The following is a 23,472-nucleotide window of genomic DNA, read 5'->3' as shown; positions in this document are numbered from 1 at the left end:
AAGATGTTATTAATGTGAAAAGGAAAGAAAAAGACAGTGGTCTCTCCAGACAGAGGCTCACCCTTTAGCAAAGTCCCTTTCTGTGGTAGATGGAGCACAAGTCTAGGGTGTATGGATTTCAGGCTTCAGTGATTTCTAAGGAGCAGGAGGTGACCCACGCTGGCCAGTTTTACGTCAACTTTACACAAGCTGGAGTCATTTGGGAAGAAGGATCACTAAGTTGAGAGACTCTCCCACTGAATTGCCTTTTGAGCAGACCTATGGTGCATTTTCACAATTGATGATTGATGTGGGAGGACCCAGCCATCCTGAAACCATCCCTGGCCAGGAGACTCTATAAGGCAGAAGGCTGAACAAGCCATGGGAAGAAAGCCAGTAATTAGCGTGCTTCCATGGACTCTGATTCAACTCTTGCCTCCTTCAAGTGACTTCCCTGGGTGATGAACTAGAAGCTGTAAGGTAGAATAAACCTCTTCCCCTCCACAAGCTGCTTTTGGTCATGGTGTTTTATCATAGCAATAGAAACCGTAATTCACACACACACACACACACACACACACACACACACACACACTTCTAGGTTTTCATCATCCCTCCCTGACATCCACTAAGTCCCTCTTGCATGGGTGATGGTTGTTCTATCCTTATCTCTGAGCTAAGGCAAAGGCAAGGATAACTTGCCTTTTCCAGCCTATTTTCCAGTTCCTCCTCCTCCTTTCCTCCAATGGTGGATGATTTGGATCCTATATCTTTCCATTTGTCCCTTGTGAAGATACAAACTGTGCTGTGTGTGAAAGGAAGAAATCATGTCCCCCACTCCTAGGCTTAGACTGGGTGGTATTGATGAGGCCAGGCAGGAAGGCTTGCCTTGTATCCTTTTTCTCCCCCAAAAGGGTCCTGGGGAAGCCACAATGGGTCAGGTTATAGCTCCAACCCTGCTCTCCTGAGGTGAGGGCCCAGAGAGCTAACGGAGGTCACCCCTCTCATTCACGTACAGGTTAGGATGTCGAGAGTGAGTGGGGAAGTTGTTGCAGTAATGGGCCTGGGAAAGGCCAACCCAGAGTGACAACACTCGTGGTAGCAGCCACAGGTGTTAGCACTAAAGGCAGAAAAGCCTCCACCCAAGCCCCATCTGAATGGTGATGCGGCTTTTGCACCTTGAGATATGCCACGTGCACACAGCAGTGTGCTAGCCATATCCTGCTGTGGCTCAGCCCGGTGCAGTCTCTTTAAGAGGTTGGCTTTGGAACAGTGTCAATACGAATGGAAAGAGAGGGAGGCCACAGGTTATGGGTCAGTGTCACCTTCTGGTACCCAAGTCCTGGCCCAGCCTGTGTGCCAGCAGGTGGAGGGAACACTGGAGCCTGTGTAGGAGGCCACAGGGTACTCCTGGGGACCCAAAGGCCACGGCATCAGCTGATGGCATGGGTCACATCACATGTCACTTCTATGGAGTCTTAGCAAGGTGGAGGAGATGTCTAGACATAGCTGCAGGGCACAGCACACTGGAGTTTTTAATTGCTTTCTTTTATAATATTGTCAATTAACATGAAATAGATTCTGTAATGTGAAGCAATCATGTTGCTTGCCTTTGGGGGACAAGGGAGGGGTGCTCGAATTGATTGGCAATGCTAAACATGCAGACATGCAGATATGTTTAGGAAGAGGGGGAGTTCTTTTTTTCCATCATGACTTTCAGAGATCAAATTCAGGGCATCAGGCTTATAGGCAAGTGTGTCTGCCCACTGAGGCATTCATTTCTATACTTCTCCCTTCTCAAATGTTTTAAATGATAATTCTTACTGGTGTAATGATGAAGTTGAACTCCTGAATGTGCTGCACACACATTCTGACTCTGTGTCTCCAGCTTTCTATGAAAATGTAATAACCACTGAACTAAGCACAGACAGACAGACAGACAAAGTAGAAAGTCACCTCTGAGTCCCCCTGTGTCCCAGTTCGTTAGCACCAAACCCTCACCCCCATTTCAAGAAAAGAAATATGAGGGCTATGACTTGGGGGGTGCTGGAAGTCTTCCCACTGTTGTTTCCCACTGGGAGAAGAGGCGTGAGGCATCATGGGAAATGTTACTCTGCATGTCCGGCGAATGTACAAGGCTTATTTGGGAACATATGCTAAGGACTTCAAGTTTCACTTTAAGATAATCATGATCCCAATCTCCCACAGCCTCAAGGCCATGCAAGGCAGAGATGGCCCACCCAGCCTGAGCTCAGGGCAGCCACTTTGTATTCTTGAGCAGGTGAAGCCAGGAGGCCTGGCTGTTGTTGATTTTGGAGAGTTGGGTCCGAGGAGGAATCTCTCTATTGCTGTTCGCTAAAGCAGAACGATAGGCCTGAGCAGGGCTGGGGGCTTTGTCCGGGTTGTGGTTGTGGATATTCTATCACAAAGTTGGAGGAAGGAAACCAGAGCCCAGATACAGGAGACTGTAAAGAATGCTTTGTCTAAGGCCAGCTCACAGGAGCATCTTCTGGGAACAGTGTCAGGATTCCTCAGAGACAAAGACTTTTAGCCCAGAGCACTGTTACTTTGTACCTGTCTCATGAAAGGATTTGCGCAACTTAAAACATCAAAGTGATAGGGGTCTGGTGGTCAGATGTGTTCCAGAGAGAGAGAGAGAGAGAGAGAGAGAGAGAGCGAGCTGGGCGTCTGTCTTTCCCTGGCCACATGTATAGAGAGCCCTACACATTTCTTGTTTTCTTCTCTGTTTCCTGATTAATGTCATTGCTACAGCAGGGTGTTCCTAAGCAAGGCTCACAGTTGCTCATCTCTCTTTTCTGCACCGCTGGTTTCCTACCTAGGTAGATTCACCTTAAATCAGTTTCCCTTTGAGGATATCAGCTCCCCAGAGTATTTCAGCAACCCGACCTGGAGTGGTGTAGCCGGCTTAGGACAGGCTCGCGTGGATTAATTATTTACCTAACAAATAAGTGATTGAGTAAGTGGCTACTCAGAATCTCTGAAGCTCTGTATTCCTGGACTTGGTCTTGGGAGGCCTGGTGTTTGTTTTGATTTCTGCTGCCTTCAAGTCACTTATTCATGCCCCTTCCAAAAAGAACATCGGGCGCCTCACAAAATGTGAGCGCAATAAAATAAAAATAGACCCGGAGACAAAAGCACGGAGAAAAACAAGGCAGCTTCCATCTTATAGACAGGAAAGATGTATTTTAAGAAGTGCCTCTCTGGTATATTCCAAGACAGAATACAGGAAATGTGACCCACCCCAGAGGATGGCTCCTCAAACATTGCAATGTGCTCTGGCTATCCTTGCCAGTGTACCCTGAAAGCTGTAACCCTTCCCAAGGGCACTCTCAAGGTTAAGAACATGGAAAAACCTTTCTCAGTGTGAGAAACTCCCCAGTGGGTTACCTTGTCCTTCAATCGTTGGCTCATCCCACAGCTTATCTGCCAAGGAACACTTGAACTGATAAGAAGAGGAAAGAACAAATCCCAGCCTTTTCCAAGGTGCCGCCCAGACAGCTCCTGAGCAGCTGTGCTCCTGGGACCAGGCTTGCAAAATGGCTGACTGAGTTCTTTCAGCACAAAGAGAAAACAGTCCAGTTTCACAAGGGAAGGCTTTATTATGATCTTTCTGATTTCCTAGATAACCAAGAGTCCCCTTGCCACCACAGTAACACCCCTGGACCATCTTAAACATAAGCAGAGAATCATCCCCAGTCAATGCACCCAGAGAAGCCGTGTGCTTATGTGTGCACACTGTGAGCCCTTTCCACTGGTGAAGCTCGTCAAAGTGACTTGCAGGACTGTGTGTGTTTGTGGTCTCTGGTCTCCCGCTCCACACCCCACTGCAGCCCCGACATCACCACAGATATCAGCCACAGCATGGACGTTAATGCAGAAGTCCAGATTTGTTCTTGTCTTTTGTAGATTTTGGGCTGAAAACCTGTGTGTGCTTCCAAAACAGTTGTCATGAAGAGACCCACAGAGATCCAGTTGCAATGACTTTGCAAATGGCAGATTCGGGGTACACAGTGCTCAGCAGCTCCAGGGTGTGGGACCACACAGAGGCCTTCTCTCCCACTCCGTCCCTTATCAAGGCCATTCAGAGTGGACTTCTGCTTGAAACAGTGAGCCCACCTATTTGGGCTTCCCTGGCCTCAGCCCGCCTTACCTGCTCCTTTCTTCAGTATCCGCCTGCTTTCTGGTCTGCTGAGCCAGTCACAGCAGGCTGTGGATTTTCAGTCCCCCTGACCATTGCCTAACTTTTCCTTTTAGCCCAGACTCAATGGAGCCAGAGCCAGAAGCCTCTGGGCCTTCAAGAGGAGGGCTCTGCTGGGTCAGCTACTGGGATGCAGTGAATTCTTACAGAGTGGGGTAAACATCACCTTTTCCCTAGTTGACCTGTTCATGTTGAAAACACACCCACCCTTGCTGCGCTCGGATTACAAGTTTAGACTTGACCTTGAGCCAAGTTGCTTGTTTTCTGCTTCTTGCTGGGTTTTACACAGGAGGCGACTTGGGCGGACTGCTTGGACTCAACTCGGGTCTCCTGTTTTCCGGAGATACACGTAGCCCAGGCGTATTTATTTTGATTAAGTGGTATTTAATGTGGCACAAGCATCTGCTAGGCCATTTCGAACGTGCCCCATTCTAAAGGACGTGTCCATCGCCTGTCCAACCTTCTTTTTAGTCATGTAGGATGAGATCTGACGTCAACTTGTTTAATCCCTTGTTTGATCTCGGGGTGCCATGTGCCCTGGGGGGTGGTTCAACATTAGAGGCAATCACGGGATGTTCTGGAGTACAGGTGGGCAGTCTTGAACCTTGGAATTGTAACTTGGAGATTCGTGACATCACCAGGTTGGGAAATGTTGACATGTAATAAACCCCTCAAATCTGAAACAGCACTGGGTGGGGCATCCTTCTTCTGCAGCCAGGCTCCAGTTACCTCTGTGTTTGCCCGAATCCATGAACTTTACATGAGTGTGACCCTTCCCTTTGTGACACAGAGCTTTCAGATGGCACCCTTAGATGGACTCCGAGGTCATTGTTTGAGGCCACTGGCCCTGTGTGGATGAGCCTGTCTAGGACAGGGCATCTTTTTTCAGGTACTGCATCTTTAGTGTGGAGACTTTCCCTGGAAAGCTGTGACAGCCGCGTGTGGGGATGTCATGTCAGGTGATGTGCTAGAGAGCTGAGCATGGATGCCACTGAGGTCTGCATTTGGGGCAATTCTCCTTCCCATTCCTGGAGTGAGCCTCAGCACGCTTATATACTTTTCTTCCAATTTCCTCCCTAACTGGGAACTGAGCACCTAGCTCTCCACCTGCCTCCACACGCATGGAGATTCTTACGCGGAATTCAGGCACATTCAGGCAAAGCCCCGAGTGTGCAGAACCACTGACCAGGTGAACTCTCCCCTCTCCCGTATCAGGATACATAGCCCATGGCTTTGGACCAGCTCCTCTCTGTGTCTCTTCAGTCTTTTTTTTTTTTTTGGCTACTCTCTTTAGAGACAAGTCAACCAACATGGTCCAAACAACCCCAGAATTAAGATCTCTTTGAGTCTCATCTCCTCCCTCTTTCTCTCTATTTCCTTTCCACAGCTTGGTGTGCACTCCCAGCATCAAACCCCTACCACCATCACACTGCATTGTCCTCATCCAGTAGGTTTACTGAGTTTGTTATTTGTGTTAGGAACTGGGTTGGACCTTGTGGAAGTGAAGAAGAGGTGTGTCAGTGAGATTGCTTGAAGACCCGAGCTCAAGGCCTGAACACACACACACATACACACACACACGTGCACACACGTGCACACACGCATGCATGCACTCAAACATGCACAGACATGCACACAAACGTGCACATATACACATGAGCGCATGCATGCATACATGCATACACAAATGCACACACACATGCATGAATAGGCACACACATTCACACATATACACATGAGTGCAGTTGAGTACATATAACAAATTAGAAATAAATAAAACATTTAGAGTAAAAGCCAATTATTCAGAAGATGGCTACTTCTCTCTTTCTCTGGCATGGAGCGTCATATAGCTTGTATTCCCGAATGTTCTAGAACTCAGTATGTAGCTGATGGTGAACTTAAAGTTCTGATGCACTTCTACTCTGTAAGTGCTGAGATTACAGCTGTGCCCACCATGCCTGGTTCATACAGTGCTGGGCTGGAACCCAGGGCATTTTTCACATTACACAAACACACTATTAGTTGAGTTTATTTGTAAGCCACACAGTCTACTCTTTGTCCAAATGGTGTCAGATTTCCTTTAGCTGTTGCAAGGGAGAAGATGAGGGGAATTACCAGGAGCAGAAAATCTTTGCTGGAGGGGGATAGGAGACTCACTGTAAGGTCCACAAGGATATCAGGGACTTAGCGACATGGAGGTATGGAAAATAGAGACACCTAGCATGGTGAGCTTAAGAAAGGGTGAGGGCCTTGGAGTTTGACATGCTCAGAAGCAGAGGATGAGATGCTAACCCTGGCATCTATGAGAGCTCAGATAAGCCAGGGCACATGGAACAAGAAAGTTCTGAAATCTTCCTCCCTCCCCACTTTTGGCATTTGAACCTAGCCCCTCTGTTGGTCACACTAAACAAGTGCCCTACCATAGAGCCCTGGGAGCCAGGATTGCATCAATAAGACAGATCAGAGATAGTGAAGTTCACACAGGGGTAGCAATGCTGGGGACCGGAAGACACAGTCCAGCCACACTGAGACACCCTGACAGTTCCCCGAAGATGATGTCAGGATGGTCCAGAGGTCTGTTTACTGGCTCTGCATTACATGTTCATCCTTCCGGTTTTGTTCAAAAGCAGGCCGTGGCTACATGAGAGGCAGGTGATGGGTCTCCAGGATACACAGTTTCACAGAGCTGGTAGGCAGCGAGGGAGGGTCTTCTCTAAGCCCTGCTCATGGCTACTGGCCTCACCTTCTTTGGCTTTCTCATCCTGTCTTGATTTTTCCTGATGCAGGCCCAGGTCTAGGGCTGGTTAACAGGGTTCTGAACTGGCATCTTCATCATTCCCTGGGTATTCACAGGGACTCCACAGGAAGTCGTCACTTCTCAGTGCCAGTGTGCCATGGGGAGCACTAGCCCTCCAGGCCCCTGGATCTTATTTTCTGAATCACTGGGTGGGGCTGGAGCACGCTGTTCTTTAGCATGGTCCATACCGAATACTGGGTAATGTTCTGCAAGGTGACCAAGGCTTGGAGTCTGAGTCTTACCAGCTATGTAACCTGGGTTGTTCTTGGATGTAGTCTTAGTTAGTGCTTTACTGCTGTGAACAGACACCATGACCAAGGCAACTCTTATAAGGCCAGCATTTAATTTGGACTGGCTTTCGAATTCAGAGGTTCAGTCCATTATCATCAAGGTGGGAGCATGACAGCATCCAGGCAGTCATGGTGCAGGAGGAGCAGAGAGTTCTACGTCTTCATCTGAAGGCTGCTAGCAGAATATTGACTTCCACGAAGCTAGGATGAGGGTCTTAAAGCCCACACTTAAAGTGACACACCTACTCCAACAAGACCACACCATCTAATAGTGCCTTTCCCTGGGCTGAGTGTATACAAACCATCACAGATGTAGAACATAAAACTGATCAGGCACATGCCCTAGATGTCTGTAACTCAATAAAATAATTCTGACTTGGTGAGTTAAGTTTGGTGGAGGAGAAGATAATGATCCCTAAATTCCCTTCCCTAATACTATCCCAGAGACATGGCCTCTGATGGCCTCCAAATTAAAGCTGTTCCTCCAGTCCTTTTCCTATTTTTTTTATTTCTGAGATCATATTTAATTTCATGCATTTCCTCCCCCTTCCTCCCTCCAAACTCCTCTCATATGTTCTTCTCTGCTCTCCATCAAATTCACAGACTCCCTTTCCAGTAATTATTATTATATTCAAATACACACACACACACACACACACACACACACACACATTCCCTGAGCCTCAGATGCAGGAGTGTCTTGTAACTGTTTTAAACTACTCAAGCTTCACATGAGTGTGCTGTGATTAGCATCAGAATTTGCCAAGAGGGGTGCAAATGTTTCAGTGGACTTAGCAGATAATCAAGAGCCAAATCTATTCTCTGAGATACAGTAGTACGTCTCAGTTGTTTTAAAAGGCATGTCACCTTTTAAAGCACAAAGTTTTTCATGAGTTTACGTCTGGAGGCCAATTAGAGAAAACAGTGGCTCCATGACCCAGGGAGTGGCTGGGCCCTTCTACATCGTTCCCTTCTGGGTTCTGGGAGGCTTCCAGTCCAGAGTCAGGGTGAGGAGCTTGGAGGGAAGCCATAGGTCAACATATGCCCATCACTGTGGTTATAAATACAAGTTAGCTGGTCTGCTCTGGTGGGGTTAGGAGAGGCTGCCATTACTGTTTCTGTGTTAAGATGGATGGTGTTATGTGCGTCTTTACTACGTGAAACTCTTACTTCGCTCCACCCCTTCATTATCTCTTGCCATTATTGCTCTCTCCCCATTTCCACTCCCAACCTCAGCCTCCTGTATCTTCCCAAACCAAGCTCACTGAGCATACCTGCTCTTAGGGCTCCTTCTTTGTGGTGTGGGCTTTCTTCCACCTGTTCACAACACCCTACAGGGATGTTCCCTGATCTAGGGACAGCTTTGGTGTTTTGTAGAATCATCTACCTCCCCTGGCATTTCTTCTGCATTAGTGCCCACTTTCTAGCTGGTGTGTATATGTGGACTTTGCCACTCTTGGGCTATACGCTCCAGTGGCCAGGGCACATATTGCCGTTGCTGCATAGCAACATCCTTCCCACTCCAGATGTGTAAAAATAATAGCCTGATAACCCCGGGGACTCACAGATCCCACCCTGTTGTCTATGTCTCAGCGCAAGTTCATTTGTGGTTATAGCATCTATGCAATAACATTAACAAAATCCAGAAGCCATATGCTGCCTTCATCTCTGCCTAAAATGTCTGAAGTGGAGGAGGCTACAGCCATGGAAATTCATTGACGCAAGGAACAGATGTTTATTAAATTCCAGGTATGTTCCAAGTATCGTGTGTTGACATGCCTTCCTGGGCCTCCCCAAGGCCTTGTCCTCAAGAACAATGTAACCTGGATTAGGAAGACAGGTCAGATGACTCTAAATGATGAAACTGCATAGGTCAGAGCAGCAAGAGGATAAGGCCAGGTAAGGTGAGGCCAGGTAAGGGGGTGTGTCCTGCTGTCTTGGGACATGGAAACTTAGATGGAGCTGTCAGGGAAGGCTTGTGTGAACAGTCTGACAGACAAGGAGAGTTCATATTTTATGTTGTGAGTGCTCAGGGGCACGGTGGAAAAGGATATATTTGAAATGTAATTTATACATGACATTTGTGTGAGTCTTTGAATGTGACTAAACTATTTTTTTTTTCTTGGCCCTACATTATAACACTTCTAGAGATGATGGTGAAATTAATTGAAGAATGAGACAGAGTATTTATAGCAAAGCTCACATTCATTCATTCATTCATTCATAAACTCTCTCTCTCTCTCTCTCTCTCTCTCTCTCTCTCTCTCTCTCTCTCTCTCTCACTCTCTCTTAACCCAAATTCTTTATTTAACAGTTTCGGGTCATCCCATGTGCTAAGTGGTAGAGATCCAGGACCCAGCAGCAAGGTCAGGGCAACCTCTGAGCTTCTCTTTCTGACTCCAGTAGGGTGAGCACATCACCCTCTGGAACAGGACTTTTTGACATTTCAGATGATGGAATGGCTGGTGTCATCCATAAATTCCACTTGTACCTGCATGCACTGTCCCTGAGAACTGGTCCTGCCCAGCACTTTGGTTACCCTAGCCAGCTTGATGGGCTGCACCAGACTCTTGTCCTTGATAGTGGAGATCTTGCGGAGACTCCATCTTAACTTTCACCTAAGAATCAGAGTCCCTAGTATCAACTTGTCAAACATGTCTGGGTGGATCCTCTGTCCTTAGCCCCCATCTCACCCACTGAGATGGTGTTTGGCTCTTGACTTTGGTCAATCTCTTTGATAGATCCTTCTAACTTTACTCAGTGTCTTGATTGTGACTAATTGATGCCTTAAGACACCACATTTGTAACGTAGTGTACTGTTCACAAACACAGCACCGCAGTTATAAAGCATAACGTGTTTGTTTACAAAACAAATAGAGTTAAAACATGTAAGGCCATTGCATAGCTGGATTCATATGCAGTTGTAGGAACAACAAGAATGGACCCTGTGCCAAGTTTTTCCCAAGGGGGAGGGTTAGGAAAGCCATGGCACACAGATAGTACACAGGTTGTGCAAAGGGGCCACACTGTGGGTACCTGTACCTCGTACTTGGTTCTCTTTCCTGTGTGGGTTCACTTATCCAGTGCTCTAACAACACCAAGCCCTATCCTCCCCACCCCACCCCCAATCCTTCACTCCTGGAAAGTATAATATGTCTTACACTTCTAAAATGGTTTCATTTTAAAAGTAGTGACCGAGATGGGTCTAGAGAGAAGTCTCAGTGGCTAGACGGTTAAGCACATGATGCTATTCTTACAGATGATCGGGGTTCAGTTCCCAGAACCCACATCAGGTGGTTCACCGCTCCTTGTAAGCCCAGTTCCAGGGGATCCAAAGTTGTCTTTCGGAGTGAGTGCACAGGTCTTAAAGGATCCAACAGGCAAGGCTGGGAATGTCAGGGAGCTGGAGGTTTCTGGCAGGGTTCCCGCTGCCCTGGGAAGTGCTTTGTCTCCTGCTTGTCAGGGCAGCTTGGATGCCTTGAGAACAGCGGAGGGGACTGCCTGAGCTTGGGGGAGAGCTGAGGCTCCATTGTCTAATGGCACCCCCCTTTCCTTTAGGCTTTCATCACAGACTCAGGATGGTACTCACTAGGCCATCAAACTGTCTCCCTCTAGGTCTGTCCTAGGTTTCCAAGCAACAAGGAGATGCTTGGGCTTTTCCACACTGTTTTACGGAGGTGGACATCTGGGACAAGAGCCGAGGGCTCTGCCGTCATCAGGGCTCGGACCGACGTGAACACCCTGGGACGCAAAGCTAGCTTATCCAGGTTGGGAAATCAGCTTGTCCACAGAGCCAGATCCCCCTGGCAACGATCCCTCCCCTATAGACAGGGAAAGGCAAAGCCCCTGAGAGGAGCTCAGCGGAAAGTACATTTCATTGAGCCGGGGCTTGGTTACAAAATAGATAAACTTGTACCGTTTCCAGGCCAACAGGATTCAAGCTGCTGAGATGTTGACCAAGTTGGCCCTGCCTTCTGGAAGTCTCTGGCTCCACCGGAACGAGCTGTTTCATTGGGATAAGACCTCAAAGGGGAATGTGTGAGTGAGCCAGGAAATGAGTCGAACCAGGTCCCCCCAGAACATTTGATTGTAACCCTGGGCATCCATCCAAATCCCAGGGGCCTTTGCCCCAGAAGAGATCATGGCTTACTGATGACGCTGAATAGAGGTCATGAGCACAGTGTGACGAAGAAGCCAGGTGGGAGTCCTTGCTTCGATGCCCCTTATAGGTTTTGTTACCTTTGTTAAGACGTAAATCATGCGATGTGCTGGGACCCGGCATGACTGTTTTCAGACTGTTCACAGAGCTGTGTAGTTGACACCGCAATTCAGTTTCAGAACTTTTTCCTTTTATCAGGCCAGGAGGAAACCCTGCATTCATGAAGTCACCCACAGTTCCATCTACTCCAGCCAACACCAGGATGCTTCACACCCATGGACGTGAAGGTATGTGGATTCGATCCCTTATGGATGATTCATGCTTGCCTCCTGTGCCAGTGTTTTTGTGACTGCGTCATATTTTTGTGTCTTCATTTTTAAAATCAGAAGTACAAACAACAAACGATCAGACGGAAGATGGCGTCCTTGATCATGCCAGCCCTGACGTAACAATGCCTAACCATAGGACACAATCTCCTCTGTGGCTTTGTTGAGTGCCCCTTATGCGTTTATGCTGCATCTGGAATTCACTCTCCTGCTGCTTGAGTGTGCTTGGCTAGCACTCTGGACTGGGTGTCTGCCACAGGTCTGCTTTGTCAGGTATGTCTTTGGCTCATGAGTTTCTGAGCTCACTGTTGGGGGTTTGGGAACATCTGTCCTAGGTCTTGGGCAGTTCCAGTGAGGGGCTGATCCTGAATGTGGCTGTGAGTTCTTGGTCTCAGTGTGAGAAGACTCCATCTTTAGCTTCAACTATTTGTTGAGAGAACACATCTATGTTCTCCCTCTATAGAGCTGCAGTCCTGTTACCCAAGGAACTGAACTGAGTAGCCAGTGGCTCCATGCCACTGACAATTGATGCAGGGGACAAGGAGTCCACTTGGACATAGCACGAGCAATACTAAGCCAGCGCCACCTCCCAGTGAGGCCTTCCATGGGCTCAGTCAAAGCACAGTATCAGCGAGCCAAGTGGAGGACAGGCAGAGTCAGCCAAGTCCCTGTGAGTCCCAGTGGGCTCCCTGGGTGGCAAAGGTACTACCACACGTTGCAGTTAGACCCTTGGGAGTCTCAGAGGAACTAACACAACGTCACTTTCCCCCAGATGTAGGGCTTCAGGAGCCTGCACAGAATACAGGAGGGGAGGGTGGAGCCCTCAGCACAGGGTACCCAGCCTTTATGTCTCATGGGGTCAGGAGAGCAGGGTGCACAGCATCCTTGCTGCAGTAGCCTTACATTTCCCCATGAAGCCTGCAGGAAATTTGCAGGCTCCTAGTGTTGTGTTCCCTGCTCTCAGACCTGTTGTTGCCTTTCTTGCTACAGCACCAGGAACAACCACCAAGCTTGCCTCTGGGAAATCTGAACCAAGACATCCAGGAGCCTGGACATGGATTGAACTATCTCTTCATCATCAGTTACCACTCGCTAAGCATGTCACCCCCAGATCTGTGTGAGGGGGTCAGTTGTGCTGGGGTGAAGAAGACAACACAGAGCAGCCTGGGATGGGAAGTCAGTCTCCTGGTGGTGGGAGTGGTAGATGGGTTGTGCTGTCTCCTTTGAGTAAAAGCTCTGGCTGCCAAGTGCTGCCTAGCCTCTGCTGGCTGGCAGAGGCTCCTCCTGGCACCATGTGGGATGTGAACTTCCCCCTCAATTCCTGGATTTATTTTGGGATAATGGGCTGTGGAAAGGTTACAGGAGGCTGAGTCTGGCCTGAAAATGAAGCTCCAGCTATGGCCAGAGGAACATGGGGCTGAGGCTGACTTAGAGTCTGCCTCTTCTGAAGAACAATGCTATTTGAGGATCCATGCAGTGGCCACTGTCAAAGCCTTCCCTTGGAGGGGATATGATGTCCTCCTTGCTCCCACTCCGTCCCTGTGGCAGGGGTACCTGTTTAGGGGGGCACCCTCTCTCTCTCTCCTCTTTAGTGGGTGCTTTGGAACAAGTTGCAGACTGTCGAGGAGTCGGAGTCGACTTGGGGCTGTGTTCTCAGGGCTGCTCAGTTAGCACAAGAGGTCCTGCTGAGGAAGCACTAGCATCCCCCAGGCTCCCAGAAGCAGAGTCTGGGAGCAGTGCGTCACTTCAAAGGGCTCCCCCACCCTCAGTCTGCTTTCTCTGTAGCAGAGGAGCCTTCCAGGCTCCCAGGCAGCTAAGCTGGAGGGGCTATGGCGGAGCCAGTAGTTAATCGCTCCTTGTCCTTTCTGCACAGGATATTGTGGAGCTCATGCTTGATTGACAGCAAGCTATTTGTTTCATTGTAGCTGTAGCTGCAGTCTACTAGGATATCAGGAGAGCTCCCCCTCCTCCCGCCAAAAGCCCTGCCAGTTACCTTTCGGTGGTGATCAAATACGGGGCCAGAGTTAGCTCAAGGCAGGAAAGGTTCATTTTGGTGCAGTGTGGGGTACAGATGGCTGTGATGGAAAGGATACAGCTGTAAGGGCTCTTAGGGTCGCAGGAGTGTGAGCTTGCTTGCTTGCTCACATGCCGGAGAGGATTAGTCTGCTGAAAGCAGACAGGAAGTGGGACTGGTCCCCTCCTGAGAAGCAACAATTCAACCCCCACTTTCTCTGTTCCACCTGTGCTGGGAGCAATCACAGGAGCTTGCCAGCAGGGACCAGATGGGGTAGCGGGTCCTCGGGGGAGTGACTCACCAGTCTTCTACATCATTAGACTTTAAATCAGAGCCTTTCAGGCCAGAGGGCCAGAGAACCGGATCTAAACACCCCATCCGTTTCCAGTGGGGAGTTAGTTTTCCCTGGCAACTTGAAGCCGTTTGAAAAAGAAAAAAAATTCAAAAGAATAGAAGAAGAAAGGTTAAGTTTTCAACCAGGCAAAGAGGCTCAGGTGACCTCCTCCAGTGTCAAACAAGCCTCCTGTGCAGCCCACCTAGGGCTCCCTTTCCTTGAAGGCCAGTTATCAAAGGAGCCTTCGCTTTTGTTTTTAAACCCCGGGTCTCGGTGAAGAAAGTGACTGTGCAAGAAAGTGACTGTGCAAGGCGTCCCCCTTCCCCTGCTTCTGGGTGGGAAACAATTTTATTTTGACTGGCTGAATTTCGGTCCCCCCTCCCTTAGAAGCTGCTCCTTTATCCCCAAATGTAAAATCCAAGCTTCAAAGCAAATCCTGCTCCAGTCAGTGCCAAATAAGGCAAGAACCCTCACAAAGCCGGGGTTTGTCAGGCCCTCTGGTCAGGTTTCAGCCAGGCTTCGGAGGGGCATTCCTGAAATAGTGCAGGCCGCCCCTACCTCCAGGCACTTAGCAACACGACGCCTTTTGAATTTGCTTAAAACTATTAAGAAGTAATTAAGCAGTTAAAGGGTCTTTTTCAGCCCGAGCAGAGGTTGGAGAGGGAGTCCGGTTCAGTGAAAGGAAGCCAGGCCATTCGCTTTCCTCTGAGCTGACCTTGCAGCGTAACACGTTCATCCTGTATTTTTCTGCCACTGCCAATTTATGGCCTACAGGAAACTAATCTTGTACAATAACTACCTTCCTGTACTTAGTTCCTAAGTAGAGCCAAATGGATTTGGTGGCGGATGGGCTCTGCAGCGGTTCCCGGGAAACAGTGCTGAGCCCAGCAAGATCTGATAGGGGCTGCCGCTCTTAACTGACTCTCTGTATAATTAGGTTCCTGTTTTGGCTGCCCTGCACTTAAGAAGAGAAAATAAAAAGCAGTCCCCCCAGCCCCGCCTACCACAGCGGTTTCAATTCCAAGCCAGAGAGGGAGGCGGGCTTAGAAACGTGCTGGAGAGACACAGTCACCCTGAGTTTAGGGAGGGAGATAGGGGCCACCCACCAACATCATGTCACCAAAGTCATTGATGAGAAATGGGAACCTGCTTTGTGATTAAGGAAAAAAATATATTCACATAGGACTAAATTCTGTGATGAGCTAATGAAAGATGTTCTCATTTCAAAGTCAAATGCATTCCTTAACAGGGAGGGAGGGAGGGAGGAGGGAGGGAGGGAGGGAGGGAAGGGGAAGATCTGTAAGAAAGGAGGTGAAGGGTCAAGAGGGGAGAAGGGAGGGGGAGAGAAGAGGAGGGGGAGGGGGAAGGAGAAGAGAGAGGAAAAGAGAAGAAAAAGAGGAAAACTTTTGTTTTGCGGGGAGGGCTAAATCCACAACCATGTCGAGATGGCTTGAATTAAAATGGAGGATATTGACAAAAGTCAAGGTAACAGATGTGTGAACTTGCGTGTGTGTGTGTGGTGGGGGTGGGTGGGGTACGTGTGCTTGCCTGCCTGTGGGTGCGCATCCCGTTGCGTGCTGAGGAATTCCTCTTTTATCTCCACCTTATTTTTGGAGACAGAAGCTGGAGGTCCTCAGGTGGCTATACTGGTTTGTCAGCCAGCTCCAGCCAGCCTCCTGGTTCTGCCTCCTCAGGACAGAGGTCACTTCCCCTCCCTCCCCCACCCCAATCCCAGTTTTCAGACGGGTGCAGGAGATCTGAATTCAGCTTCTCCGGCTTTGATACCTTTTCAGAAGTACAAACACTACAAACCGCTGAGATGTGAAAAAGACTCTGACAAGACTCCCCTGCTCTCCCCCCCCCCAGCTTCCCCCTCCCCACACCTCCACTCCTTCCGGCCTGGACAAGCCCCTCCCCTCTGGCCTGGACAAGCCCCTCCCCAGGGCTGCACTGGCTCCCTAGCTCACTGGAAGAAGCAGGACTTCACGTCCACATTGATCTTCCAGCGGACTGCATCCACTTCCTGTTTATTTCGTTCTGGAACTATAACTGGCCTAGTAACGCAAAGCGAGATGGAGCCTTCTTCAGAAAGGCTGAAAACGTCGCCAGGACCACAAGATGAGGATAGTTTTATAGAAGGTTAGAGAGGCGGCGTGTGCTTCTGGAGACTTTGAGCCCAGCAAATAAGATCTCCTGTCTAGAGGCTTGCAAGTCCCCACTGTGACCCAGGCGTCAGGGTTTCTCAAGAGCGCTATGGGGTGTGATCAGGCTTTGCATCAGGAATGGGAAAGAACCACTTCACCCCACAAAATGTGTAGTTAGTTCCCTGGGCCTTCAGGCTTCTGTGGTCTGCGAGGATGAGCAGTCGGGCCAGCGACTGTGAAATACGCTTGAGTCAGTCATCTTGCCATCATAGATGTCCAACTGGTAGAGTGACAAGGAGAAAGTAATGACCATACAGGCCACGTCACTGGTATAAAAAGTTACCCCAGAGATTCTTTATGCAACGAGCGACTGACATATCATGACCAATAATAATCATCAGTAGGTATATCGTGTGATTTAAGCGGTGTCTTTGAAGAGTAGAAATTGTATGTAAGCCTGTGTGGGAGGGACCGGATAGTCTAGAGCAAGATGCAACGGCTAAATGACGATTGTTGGAAGTGTCTGCCAGGGAGAGTTGGGAAGGGCCTTTACTCCTGTGTCATTTAATGGCCGCTCTTCCTCGACATCCTAAAACTCACCAGGCTTCTGTGTCAGACCTCCCCCTTGTGCAAGCTTTACCAGGCTCTCATGAGCCGGCCTCACTAGGCTGCCTTGTGCAGGCTTTACCAGGCTGTCATGAGGTTCTCATGAGCAGGCTTTGTTCTGGTTCTGTGTTGTCTCCTTTCACATCTGGGCTTAGACAGGAGGCAGGAGTGAACTGAAGGGGCTGTTCTCACACCAGGTGACCAGAGAGAGAGAGAGAGAGAGAGAAGGGCAGGGGCACAGGCTGGGCTACCTGCCTCTAGTGGCGGTGAAGATTCAAGTCCCAGCTTGGGTGAGATGCTCTGATAGTAGAGAGGCCTCTGCAAAGTCGTGGCTCATTACTTGAAGCTGCATCCAACTGTTTGCTTTTAGCTTACTTGGTCCCTTCCTGCCCTAAGACCTGCATGAGGACTTCCTTTGAAGGTACATGACCAAGGTGATCCCATTCCTCTGTGTTGGCGCTCCCACACCAGACATCTCCTGCCCGGTTTGCTGATGCCTTTCTTTCCCTACACAGTACTGAGCAAACAAGGGCCTACACGGAGTGCAAACTATCACTGCCATGAGCTGGTGAGATGATCCGCAAAGCAGACACATGGAGTGATGTGGGTTTGTCCCCTGAACTTCGTACCCTCCTGGGCCCTTCCTCTTCTCCCTTAGTTCTCTTTGCCACCCAGAAGGGCTAGCCTGGGTGGGATAGTTGTCTAAAAGACATCTGTGACCATCGGAATGAAGAGGTGACAGACTATTAACAACCAAGTGCAAAACAGTCAGATTCAAGGCTCAGGCAGCATTGCACAGAGCTCCGTATCCATGGCAATGTTTCCTGTGTGCTTCCAGATACAATTGCTGAAATAGTCGAGATGAATGGAATAGCTTTGTGCTTAGCTCTGGATGCTGTCATTGGCCAAATATGTGAAAGAAAAAAGCCCCCTCAAGCCAGGAATAATGGACGGAGAGCTCCCAACCCACCAGCCCTTTATGTTGAGTGTGTTATGGGCGAGGTTTGGGTTACAAGACAATCTGCGGCTTCACCTCCCCAAATGGGACAATTCCAAAGAGTGAATTCAAATCGTAAGATTTAGGAGTTAGTTTCCAGAAAGTGAGGAGGAAATCGGAACCTACGGTGTTGGGGGCTGGGCAGGAGCCTCTCGTGGCCTTAAGCTCCTTGTGAATAAGTTGTATTAAATGTACTCATAGGACTTTTGGTCTTTGATATTCAAGACCATGCATGTAAAATAAAGACAAACACTGCTCAGTCTCCTCAGAGGCAGGAAGTGTGTGTGTGCGTGCGTGTTATGTGTGAATGCATGTCTACATATATTTATGTATGTATGAGCATGTATGTGTGTGAATGTATGTGAGAGTAAGTGTGTATGAGTGTGCATGTGAGTGTGTGTTTATATGAATGTGTGTATGTGTGTGAGTGTATGTGAGGGTGTGCATGTGAGTATGAATGTGTATATGTGAGTGTGTATGTGTGTAAGTATATGTGAATGTGTATGCTTATGTGTGTGTACGTGCGTGAGTGTATGTATGTGAGTGTGTATATGTGAGTGTGTGTAAGTGTATGTGAGTGTGTGTGTTTATGTGAGTATGTGTGTGAGTGTATGTGAGTGAATATACATGTGTTTATTTGAGTGTGTGTGAATGTGTGTGAGTGTATGTGAGAGTGAGCATGTATGAGTGTGCATGTGAGTATGTAAATGTATATGGGTGTGTGTTGAGGAATACAGGAAAACAGAGACAGAACAGTGAGGAGGAATCAGTTGCCTTGCTCCATAGCATAGTGGGGTTGCTGCTTGTCAGGAGTCATTTAGTGTACACTTCAAATAGCTAAAGGAAAAGATTTGAGTGTCCTCAGCACTACAACAGGCCAGTGTGAGATGACAGGCACAGTAATCTGCTGCTGTTGATCACTGAACTCACAGATGCCGGAGCACCACCCAGCACCCAGGAACATGCACAATTATCATGTCAGTGTGCTGCCAGTTTTATGTCAAGTTGACATCAACTACAGTCATTTAAGAAGATGGAAGCTCAGTCAAGAAAGGGCCCCACTACAGAATCCTGTGAACCATTCTCCAGATTGATGATTCAGGGGCAAGGCCCAGCTCATTGCGGGTGATTCTGTCTCTGGGCTGGTGGTCCTGGGCTCTATAAGAAAACAGGCTGAGCAAGTCATGGAAGCAAGCCAGTGAGCAGCACTCCTCCATGGCCTCTGCTCCTGCCTCCAGGTTGCTGCCTTGAGTTCCTGGCCCTGGATGAAGAACTTATCAGCTGTGAGGTAACATAAACCATTTCCTTCCCCTAGTTGCTTTTGGCCAAGGTGGTTTATCACAGTAATCAGAAACACTAAGACATAAAAAAGAGAAAGGGTGAAACGGTGGTATAGAAGTCTATAATCCTTGCTACTTAAGGAGGTCGATGCAGGAGGGCCGAAAGGTCAAGACTCTCCTGGATAATTTGCAGAGCTCCTGTCTCAAAATAAAAAGTAAAAAGAGGGCTAAGAACATAGCTTAGTGGCACAGCGCCTGTCCAGCACAGCGCCTACCCAGCAAGCACAGCACCTGCCTAGCACAGGGTCTGCCCAGCACAAGGCCTGCCCAGCAAGCACAGGGCCTAGCTTCCATCCCAATACCAATGAGAAATAAAATAAAATAAAATAATAAAATAAAATAAAATAACACAACAACCAAGAAGAACAATTGACAGCAGCTTATAACAGAATTCCTGTGTCCTCTAATGAGTCACTTGGTAGCAGGCAAGGTTCTGGCTGTTTCTTTGTTTTGGGCTCTGCCTTTGTGAAAGATAACACTCTCTGCTCCTTTTCAGGGTCGCTGTGACTGCCTTGGACAGGTGCTGGCTATGTTCTCATGGGATCATGTGAGATGGTATGCATGAGGACTTAGCACGAGGCATACATGGTAGCTGCCATCGTCCCTGGAGCTAGCATGATCTCATCTCTCCTGGCTGGATGTTCATTTGATGAGAGTCCAAGGACAGAAGTTTCTGGACTCTTTCTGGTGGAACCAGCTCATCGTTTCCAATTTTCGGGGTTGGCAGCTGACGGGGTTCATCCACGGGTGTCACTGATCTTTATTTAGGATGCTGAAAAGCTGTGAGGGATTTCTTCTTTGAGCAATGTGTTGGCTTTGAGGTTGTGTGTGTGTGTGTGTGTGTGTGTGCCTTCCTTATTAAGCTGTGACTAGACATGTACTACCTGGGACTACTCCAAATCAGAGTTGTGGAGTCCAGTGGGTACGGACTGTGAAACTCCCACAGATTTTCAAAACTTTATATTCTACATGTGAAGGCACCAGTTTTGGAGAATTTGAACTGCTATAAAAAAGTGTATACTACAGAGAAATTTCAAGTTCTAAATGAGAGACAACAACAGCCTCTTCCTCCTCTTCTTCCTCCTCTTCCTCCTCCTTCTCCTCCTCCTCCTCTTCTTCTTCTCCTCCTCCTCCTTCTTCTCCTCCTTTCTTAATCTTTTCTTCTTCCTCTTTTTCTTTTATCCTCCTCCTTTTCTTCCTCTCCTTATCCTGTTCTTCTTTCTGCTCTTTTCTTTTCTTCTTAATCTTTTCTTCCTCCTCCTCCTCCTCTTCTTTCTTCCTCCCCCTCCTCGTCTTCTTTTTGTAAATGACTTCTTCATCAGCCCTGAATTCTGCTCTGTGACTCTTCATGAACAGGAAAACTGTGCTGTGGAAACTTCAGTGCAGTCAACAGAGGCAGGGAATTGTATGGACCCATTGCCACAACCTGGTCCTCAGTCTTCAAGAATGCTTACCCACAAAGTGCCTCTAGAGACTCACTTGTGTTTGGCAGTCAGGTCTCCTGTCTCTTTGGCTTTTCAGAGCCTTGGTCATCAATGCTGCTGAGCTGGGCCTGTCTGCTGCTTCCTATGACTGGTCCACATGGAGCATCTTTGGCTGCAGAATTCCACGGTTGATCTCATGGTCCCTTGTTCAAGCCTGCATATCAACATCTCTGACTAATCCGCCTGGTTTTCAGATCAGTCCTGTGTTGCTCTGCTGGGCCTGAGGCTGCTCATTCCTTTCTTCTTTAGTCAGTATTTCGAGGGTGATCTGCTTTTAAAGATTTGTTTCTTATTTTATAAGCAGGAGTCTCTACATGTGTGTCTATGCAATGTGTGCACCAAGTGTCTGTGGAAGCCTCAGGTCTCTGAAATCTGGAGGAACAGATGGCTGAGAGGGGCCACGGGGATGCTAGGAAGTAACCTACACTCTCTGCAAAGGCAGCAAACGCTCTTAACTGCTGAGTCCTCTCTCCAGCCACACTATCCTTAGGCTCTGCTGCTATCACGCCCTCTGTGTGTGTCTGTGTGTTTGTGTGAATAGCAGGGTAGATGTGGAGCTTTCTGTTTCATTCAGTGCAGGGCAGGCTGTCTTCATTATTTCTCTCAGGGCTGGTGTTCTTCCCCTCCTCTCTCTCTCTCTCTCTCTCTCTCTCTCTCTCTCTCTCTGTTTCTTTCTTTCTCCTGTTAGTATGTACTAATTAAGCATGATGATGGTTTCATTTCTACCTCTTCATAATGTCTTTTGAGCATGTTCCCTCATCTTACCCTCTCCTGTCCCTCCTTCTCCTGATAATTCCCTTCCTCTTGTCAACTTGTTCTTTTTCTTTCAGTGTTCACATATTTTAGGTTTGGGAGAGCCTGAGAATGAGCATGGGGCTCTTCGTCCTCATGCATCTTTGAGCTCTGAGCTCTTCTCCCGTATGTCCAGGCTTCTCTATAGTCCTCCTTTTGGTACCCACTAGTGGGTTCTCCAAGGAAAACCAAATCTTCTCCATTGAGAAGACAATGGCTTTCAGATGTCTTCTCTGGTGCTCTGAAAACTCACCTGAGAACAGGAAACCACAGAGTCAATTACTCTCCTACTCATGTGTGGAATCTGCTCCTCCCTGCATTGTGTGACCTGCATGACAGCGTCCCAACTTGGCAGGGCCAGCCTTCACATTTGTACCATTTTACCTTAGCCAACATCAGGACACCATCAAAATTCATGAAACAACAAACAAACAAACAAACAAACAAACAACAAAAGAATGCACAACCCCCAGTCTTTTACTTTACATTAGTCATCTGGATAGGGCTGGGAGATCGCTCAGTCAGCCAAGGGCAGGCCAGGCGAGCATGGGGATCTGAGGCCAACTCTAGGGATCCGTGTTCTGACATGTGCTTGTGCTTTTAATCCTGGGGAAGCAGACACAAGCAATCCCTGGGCTCGATGGCCAGCTAGCCTAGCCTGACAGTGAGCTCTAGGCCAGTGAGAGACTGTCTTTAGAAAGAAGGTGAAATCTGGGAGGGATGGGGGAAAGGAGAAAAATGTGATTAAAATATATTGTATAAAATTTTCTAAGACAAAATAAAAACATGGAAAGAGAAACAATGTGGATCAAAAAAATCAAGGTGGATGTTTTCTTAGGAAAATCTCTGAGGTTGACATCTGGCCTCATGTGAATACATATGCAGACACGCACAAACACATAGAGACAGACAGACAGACACGTTTTCACATATACACACAGAGACAGACACAAACCTCACATACATACGCAGAGACACACACATACCCTCACATATACACAGAGAGACAGACAGACAGACACAGTTTCACATACACACACAGAGACAGGCAGGCAGACAGACAGACACACCCAGCTACACGGAATCTGGTTAAATTAGGAAATCAAATACAGAAAATTTAAAATGTGAAGATCTTTGTTAAAATACTGCCTGACCCAGAGAAGATAGTTTTAAGTATCAAATCCACTAAAGAAACTATAGATGAAATCTATAAATTCTAAATTAACAATAAATAAAAACATGAACAAAATTTAAAAGACAGCCACAAAATATTAAATAATTTCAATATTTTTTGTCGAATTCTTAGTGGCCCTATAGATGTGCAGTAGGCCTTGGTTGATGTTACCACCTAAGAAAATGGGTGTGACTGTTCCAAAAGAGATTTCCAAACACAAGGATAATGAAAACACAACCATAAATGGTCATGAACTTGATTGAAGATCAAAAGAGTGGTGTTAACAGACACTTTCTGAGAATCTACCCACAGCACTGTGTGCCCATTGTGTGTGATCATTGCAATGGCTGAGTTCAATGTGAGAATCATCAACACTATCATTGCCATCAGCATCCATCACCTTCATCATCATCATCATGACCACCATCATTACCATCATCAGCACCATTCCATTATCATCAATATCATCATCACTTTATCACCAATATCATCACTGTCATCAGCCATTCTCATCACCATCATGACTGCTACTACCACCACTGTCACCAAGGTCATCGCCATCACAACCCTTATTACCACCACCAGCAGCAGCAGCAGCATCACCAGCATCACCAGCATCACCAGCATCACCAGCATCCTTGTCCTCATCTTGGGAAGGGGCATGGGGAATCGGTGATTGACAGAAACATCTCAGGTGTGTCACTAGCAGATAGACTTCACATCTGCATGCAGTGGTCAGATCAGGTTCTCAAACGCCCAAGCTTCAATGCCAGGAGCTCACTGATACATCAGCTGCTTCCCAGTTCTATAACTCGCT

At 47.9% G+C, this 23,472-nt stretch overlaps 1 long non-coding RNA gene across 1 annotated transcript; it reads left to right on the top strand.

Moving 5' to 3' along the window:
- Positions 1-11,294: 11,294 nt before the first annotated feature.
- LOC110299582 lies at positions 11,295-15,321 on the top strand. Its single transcript, XR_002378480.1, has 4 exons — positions 11,295-11,483; positions 11,643-11,731; positions 12,234-12,472; positions 12,761-15,321. It is a non-coding gene; the product is annotated as an uncharacterized LOC110299582 (long non-coding RNA).
- Positions 15,322-23,472: the final 8,151 nt, after the last annotated feature.

Source organism: Mus caroli, chromosome 8 (assembly GCF_900094665.2).
Source record: "Mus caroli chromosome 8, CAROLI_EIJ_v1.1, whole genome shotgun sequence".
Classification (NCBI taxonomy): domain Eukaryota; kingdom Metazoa; phylum Chordata; class Mammalia; order Rodentia; family Muridae; genus Mus; species Mus caroli.
The sequence above is the reverse complement of the archived record's forward strand: the minus strand, read 5'-3'. Positions and strand labels throughout refer to the sequence as shown.